At 34.7% G+C, this 6394-nt stretch overlaps 1 pseudogene; it reads left to right on the top strand.

Annotated features, from left to right (window-relative positions):
• Positions 1 to 360: 360 nt before the first annotated feature.
• LOC149545287 (SNF1-related protein kinase regulatory subunit gamma-1 pseudogene) lies at positions 361 to 1148 on the top strand (annotated as a pseudogene).
• Positions 1149 to 6394: the final 5246 nt, after the last annotated feature.

Consider the following 6394-nt stretch of genomic DNA (forward strand, 5'->3'; position numbering starts at 1 on the left):
GAACTTGTCTTCCATGTGTGACAAGTTTCTTTATTGCTATCCAAAGGTTAAGTTAACCTAAAGCATAAGAGACAATTTGTATGGATGGTCACCATAAACATGTCATTTTATAGTTCAATCCAATGATAGTTTAAAGATTATCATTCACATTTTCTCACACACACACACACACACACACATTTATATAGTTGTTGCCTGACTTTAAGTCACTCATTTTTTAAATTTATTTTTTGTCAATATTGGTCAGTTTAGTCAATCTTGTGTCTAGGTCTAAGTTGTTATAGGTAGGCCATCCTTGTCAGGTTTCCCTTTCTCTTGATCTCTCATTTATTTTTCAGGTGGGTTGGTTTAAGTGTTGTCATGTCAGGTATGTGATAGCTCCTAGCCCAACAAAGATATCATGTTTTATTGATGATGTTCTCAGATAAAGGATATACAAATATTTCTTATTTTAGAGCTTCATGGAGCAGTATGTACAATCTAGAAAGACATTTGGTTACTAAGGGCTCTACAAATTTGGAAGATCTCTAGTGGTAGAGATCAATTCAGATGCCAATCTTGTTGAAGTGCTTGAATTGCTTGCCAAGAACAAGATATTGAGTGCACCAATAAGGGATATAAATGTGCTAGATGATGCAACTTGGATTGACAAGTAGATTAGGATTGTTAAGTTTGTAGGAATCTCTGTGTGGTTGCTTCAACAGTCTCAAGTGTTTGGAATAAACTCAAATCCTAAAGCTAATGCTACAAAGGGAGGTCACTTCTTTGAAATGTTGACATCCTTAAAATTTTATGGGGAGACAAAGGTCAAAGACATATCAGGATCCTTCCGTTGGGTTCCATTCCTACCTATACAGCCATCTAACTCATTTTTAACAATGCTTCTCTTGCTTTTGAAGTATAAGATGAAGAGTCTCCCTGTGGTTGACATAGGTGAGGGAAAGATTGAATTTTTTTTTACACAATCTACTGTAGTGCATATGCTTTCTAAGTGTGTTGGACTCCCTTGGTTTGAGACTTGGGGAAACAACACACTTTCAAAACATCTCCTTCCAGTAATGAAACTGGATCAAATGGTCAAGTTCATTGAAGATCAACCTGTTCTCCAAGCATTCAAATTGATGAGTGAAAAGCGTGTAGGGGGGTAGAGTATTCCAAGTTAGATTTTGGACATGAAGAGTCAAATAATTCCAATAGAGACTATTGCAATACTTTGAGGAATCTTTTTCATTGAATTCATAAAGAATGATACCATTAAAATGGTCAAGGAAGTAAAAATTAAAAGAATAGGAATCAGAAAAGAGTTCTTATTTGGTAATGCAATGATAAAAGCTGATATAGAACATTCAAAGAAGTTTATTCTCATATATTAATGTATAAAAGATGGATTTATTGCATAAATAATCATTGAAGGGCTGATATCTCAAAGTATTTAATAAGGAAATGGAGGTATTCTTGAAAGTTTTCAAAATGCATTGGATTCAAAATACAATGCAAAGTTTTTGTGGAAGGATGGATTTGGGCAAAACTACTATTAAGGATGATCACTATATTACTCTTCCTCCATTTGGGCTTTCAACTTAAAAATTGCAAAGGAGCACCTAGACTTCTACTAGTTGTGTTGACTAATAGCAAATTATCTCTCTGTCAAGCTCGGTTGATTCTTGGTTGAAAAAGCTAAGGTTTTAGAAAAAGAAACAAAAAATGTTGTGACTACTTTGCTGAACTTATCCATAAATGAAAACAGTGAGACTAAGATTGCTGTTGCAGGAGCCATTGAACCCCTCATAAACGTACTTAGAGGAGGTAATCCTGAAGCAAAAGAGAATGCCATTGCAACTTTATTCAACTTATTAGTCATAGAGGAAAATAAAATTGCCATTGGGCAGTCCAGTGCTATATCACCTTTAGTGGACCTCCTAATGAATGGTACTCCCCAAGGAAAGAAGGATGCTTCCACTGTTTTATTTAAATCATCCATCTTACATGAGAACAAAGGCCGTATTGTAAAAGCTGGTGCTGTTAAGCATCTCATTAAACTCATGAACCATGTGGCTGGAATGGTAGATAAGGCAGTTGCCGTTTTGGCCAATCTATCAACTATTCAACAAGGTTGTGTTGCAATAGGTGAGGAGCATGGCATTTCTACTTTGGTGGAAGTGGCTGAAATAGGGTCTTAGAGGGGAAAGGAAAATTTTGCAGCTGCCATTCTACAACTTTGTACAAATAGCAATAAGTTCCGAGCTCTAGTTTTATAGGAAGGTGCCATTCCACCTCTAGTTGCATTGCCTCAATCTAGAACTCCACGAGCAAAGGAGAAGACACAAGCCCTTCTTTGACATTTTAGGGATCAACAACATGCAAGTTTGAGAAGAGGTGCTAATAGACACATGGATAGGCATTTTGATCGAATCTGATAGTTTTTCAAGTGCTAAATCTTCTTTCTATGGCTTCTTCACTCGCTCCATTCATTGCACCACTGTTGGCGATGGAACCACCTAAAACAACCTCATCTCCCACCTAGGTCAAAAGCCTCTTGTATGAGTTGATAAAAATATATATCTTGAAGAAGGCCTTGCTACTTCTATCATGAGGGAGGAATATGTAAATGTCAAAGATATGGTAGATGTAACTAGTGAATACAACGCTGTAATATGCTGTCATTGTCACCATTATCATTCTCCACCATTGTTTGGTTGATGTTATATCACATTTCAAGATTGATATCATGGGAATAGTTACAACAATGATCAACAAACTTGGGCAACATGTAATGTTGGAGTAGATTTAAATAACCAATGTTTTTCACATTGTTCTGTTGATCATCTTCTGTCGTTGGATGTGGATTTGACTTATTAGTTTGGCATTGCTAATCACATGATTTGTTGGTTATATTTGATGATCTATTTTGAATCTAAAGATATGAGTAGAGGAAATGATGTGACTCCAGAAGCCCAATGGATTTATCTCAAATGTTGGTTAGAAATGAATAGTTTCAAAATTGAGAAGTCATTATTCTTGTATTCCTTCATCTATGGTGACTGTTCGAGTTCTCAGATTTGAAAAGTCTTTTCTTTTGTATTTTGTCTCTTTGTATTCAAAGAAGAGGAAAGATCATTGGCTCTTACGAGCTTGTTATTGTAAAGATCTATAAATTATATAAAATTTTCATTAGAGAGGGCTTTTCCTTTTCTATAGACAGTCAGAGAGTTGGAGTGGAGGAGAGAGCACTTTTAATTTCTGTAATTTCATTCATGTATTGAGATTAATGTTCAGTTTTCTTTGTAATAGGTTTGGCTATAGTCTACAGGAAAATATGATCAGAGTATTGTGTCTGTGTGTTTAAAACAAGGAAAGGTTTGGTTATGAATTAGAATATTTGGGCAACACTTTTTTGATTACTTTTAATCAAAGTATTGTTATGATAAGTTTTGAGAACTTTCTTGTATTCTTGGTCAACTGGTGATTGGGAGATAGATCAGAGTACTGTTAACTGATCCTATTGCAAAGGTTTGAATGTTCAATCTTCATTTTTTTTAATCTCATGTCATTGCATTTGCATAACAAATAGCATTCTTGCATCACCAATGTTGGGAAGTCATAGGATGTGTGAGTTTCCGAAGTTGGATAGGAGTAGAATCTAAATTTTCTTGAGTTAGTTCTGGATAGGATTAGCTTGGTTTTGCCTTTGCTATTCTCTGGTTAAGAACATACCCCATAGTAGGAATTCGAGATAAAACATAATTCATTAAATATCATTTACATATGGAGTTGTACCTCAATTCAGAGGGAAACTAGATATTCTTAGAAATAGTTTCCAAAGTATTGTGTAAAGTTGGTCTTTGTTATAAGTTTGGGCACATAAAAAGAGGAAAAGAAGAAGAAAAATTTGTTTACCAACAAATTTTTGGCGACTCTGTTGGGGAGTTGGACAAGAAGACCAGTGCTAGAGATTTTTTTTTTAGTTTATTATTGTTATCTCTGCTTGAGATTGGTGACTCTGTGTCTTTAAAAGAACCTATTATATATCAGAGTTTGAAAGATTTGAAAGTTCTTATCATTTAGGTTCCCAACTCATATTCTTGGAGACTAAGAGGAAGAATACTTTGGTTTTTCAAGAAACAATATTAATTTTCTCTTCTACTCAAAGATTGGTGACTCCGTTGTTTAAAAAAGGATCATGCCTATTAGAACATATTTTTGGAGAACTTACTGCAAAATTGGTTTCTCATGACTGAGGTAACATCATTATCTTTCCATAAATTTGATTCAGATTTGTGTTACTCTATTGTACAAATAATATCAAGAAATGTACTGAGGTCAGATTCCTCTGAGAAATGATTTAAAATATAAAAGGAGACTTTTGCCATTTGTTGAAGAGATTGTGATTGATGATGATCCTATGCTTCAACAACTCTAGAGTAAATTTAAAAGAGTGTTAGTTATGCCACAAGAAAAAACTTGAGTATAGCTCAAGACCATTGGTCTAGAGAATCATGGAAGCTAATTGAAAAGAGCTTCTATGTTCACCAGGAGTTCAGAAAGAAAAGCACTGATGTGAGTTCTAAAAAGGATGCTTTGTCTTCTCCCATCTGTCCTACTTTGAGAGAACCTAAATTTTCTTCATCCTCAATATTACCATGGATGAGCCATTAGCATGAAGAAGGTAATTAGCATGAAAAGCATTTCCAACTTGAACCATCACAAAAAGAAGAAAAGTTTGTTATTATTCCTTGCTTCTCAATAGTATTTCTTGTGGAGTCATTAGTTACACCTTTAGATCCATCATTTAAGGTTGGAAATGAGACTCGTTCTCCTAATATTGAGCTTAATGCAATAAGTATGAATCTAGAACCACTCTCAGAATTGCAAACAAATGAATAAGTTTTGGTCTAGCATGCTGAAATCATTGAAGTTGCAGAAAGCATTCAAATTGATGAAGCATCTTCCTCTATTTAGAAGAGGTTCATACTTTTCTCTTCCTATGAATGGCCACATATGAATCTTTCTTTATTGTTGGTCCTACTGGTGAGGTTTCCTCACCTTTTGTAAATAAGTTTTCTTTCCAATTTTGATGTGTCTAGTGTAGCTCTTTCCTGCTTAGTCTATTGTGATTGTTTTCTCTCGCTTTGTTTTAGTCTGCCCTGCTCCCCTCTACCCTCCCTATATCATGTTTTATTGATGGTCTTATCAAATAAAGGATATACAAATCTTTTTTATTTTAGAGATTCATGGAGGAGTATGTGCAATTCGGAAAGACATTTGGTTACTAAGGGCTCTGCAAATTTGAAAGATCTCCATTGGTAGAGATCAATTCAAATGCCAGTCTTGTTGAAGTGCTCAAATTTCTTACCAAGAACAAGATATTGAGTGCACTAGTAAGGGATATAAATGTGCTAGATAATGTAACTTGGATTGACAAGTAGATCGGGATTGTTAAGTTTGTAGGAATCTTTGTGTGGTTACTTCAACAGTCTCAAGTGTTTGGAATAAACTCAGATCCTAAAGCTAATGTTGCAAAGGGAGGTCACTTCTTTGAAATGTTTACATCCTCAAAATTCTACGAGGAGACAAAGGTCAAAGACATATCAGGATCCTTCCGTTGGGCTCCATTCCTACCTGTACAACCATCTAACTCATTTTTAACAATGCTTCTCTTGCTTTTGAAGTATAGCATGAAGAGTCTCCCTGTGGTTGACATAGGTGAGGGAAAGATTGAAAAAATTGTTACATAGTCTACTATAGTCCATATGATTTCTAAGTGTGTCAGACTCCGTTGGTTTGAGACCTAGGGAAACAACACACTTTCAAAACTTCGCCTTCCAGTAATGAAACTAGATCAAATGGTCAAGTTCATTGAAGATCAAAGTGTTCTCCAAGCATTCAAATTGATGAGTGAAAAGCATGTAGGGGAGCTGAGTATTCAAAGTTAGATATTGCACATGAAGAGTCAACGAATTCCAATAGAGACTATTACAATACTTTGAGGAATCTTTCTCATTAAATTCATAAAGAATGATACCATTAAAATGGTCAAGGAAGTAAAAGTTAAAAGAATAGGAATTAGAAAAGAGTTCTTATTTGGTAATGCATTTATAAAAATTGATATAGAACATTCAAAGAAGTTTATTCTCATATATCAATGTATAAAAGATGGATTTATTGAATAAATAATCATTGAAGGGTTGATATCTCAAAGTATTCAATAAGGAAATGAAGGTATTCTTGAAAGTTTTCAAAATGCATTGGATTCAAAATATAATGCAGAGTTTTCGTGAAAGGATGGATTTGGGAAAAACTACTATTAAGGATGATCACTATATTACTCTTCCTCCATTTGGGCTTTCAACTTACAAATTGCAAAGGAGCACCTAGACTTCTGCTGGTTGTGTTG

This window comes from Cupressus sempervirens, chromosome 7, assembly GCF_028749045.1.
Source record: "Cupressus sempervirens isolate cs-2001-9-10 chromosome 7, ASM2874904v1, whole genome shotgun sequence".
Lineage (NCBI taxonomy): Eukaryota > Viridiplantae > Streptophyta > Pinopsida > Cupressales > Cupressaceae > Cupressus > Cupressus sempervirens.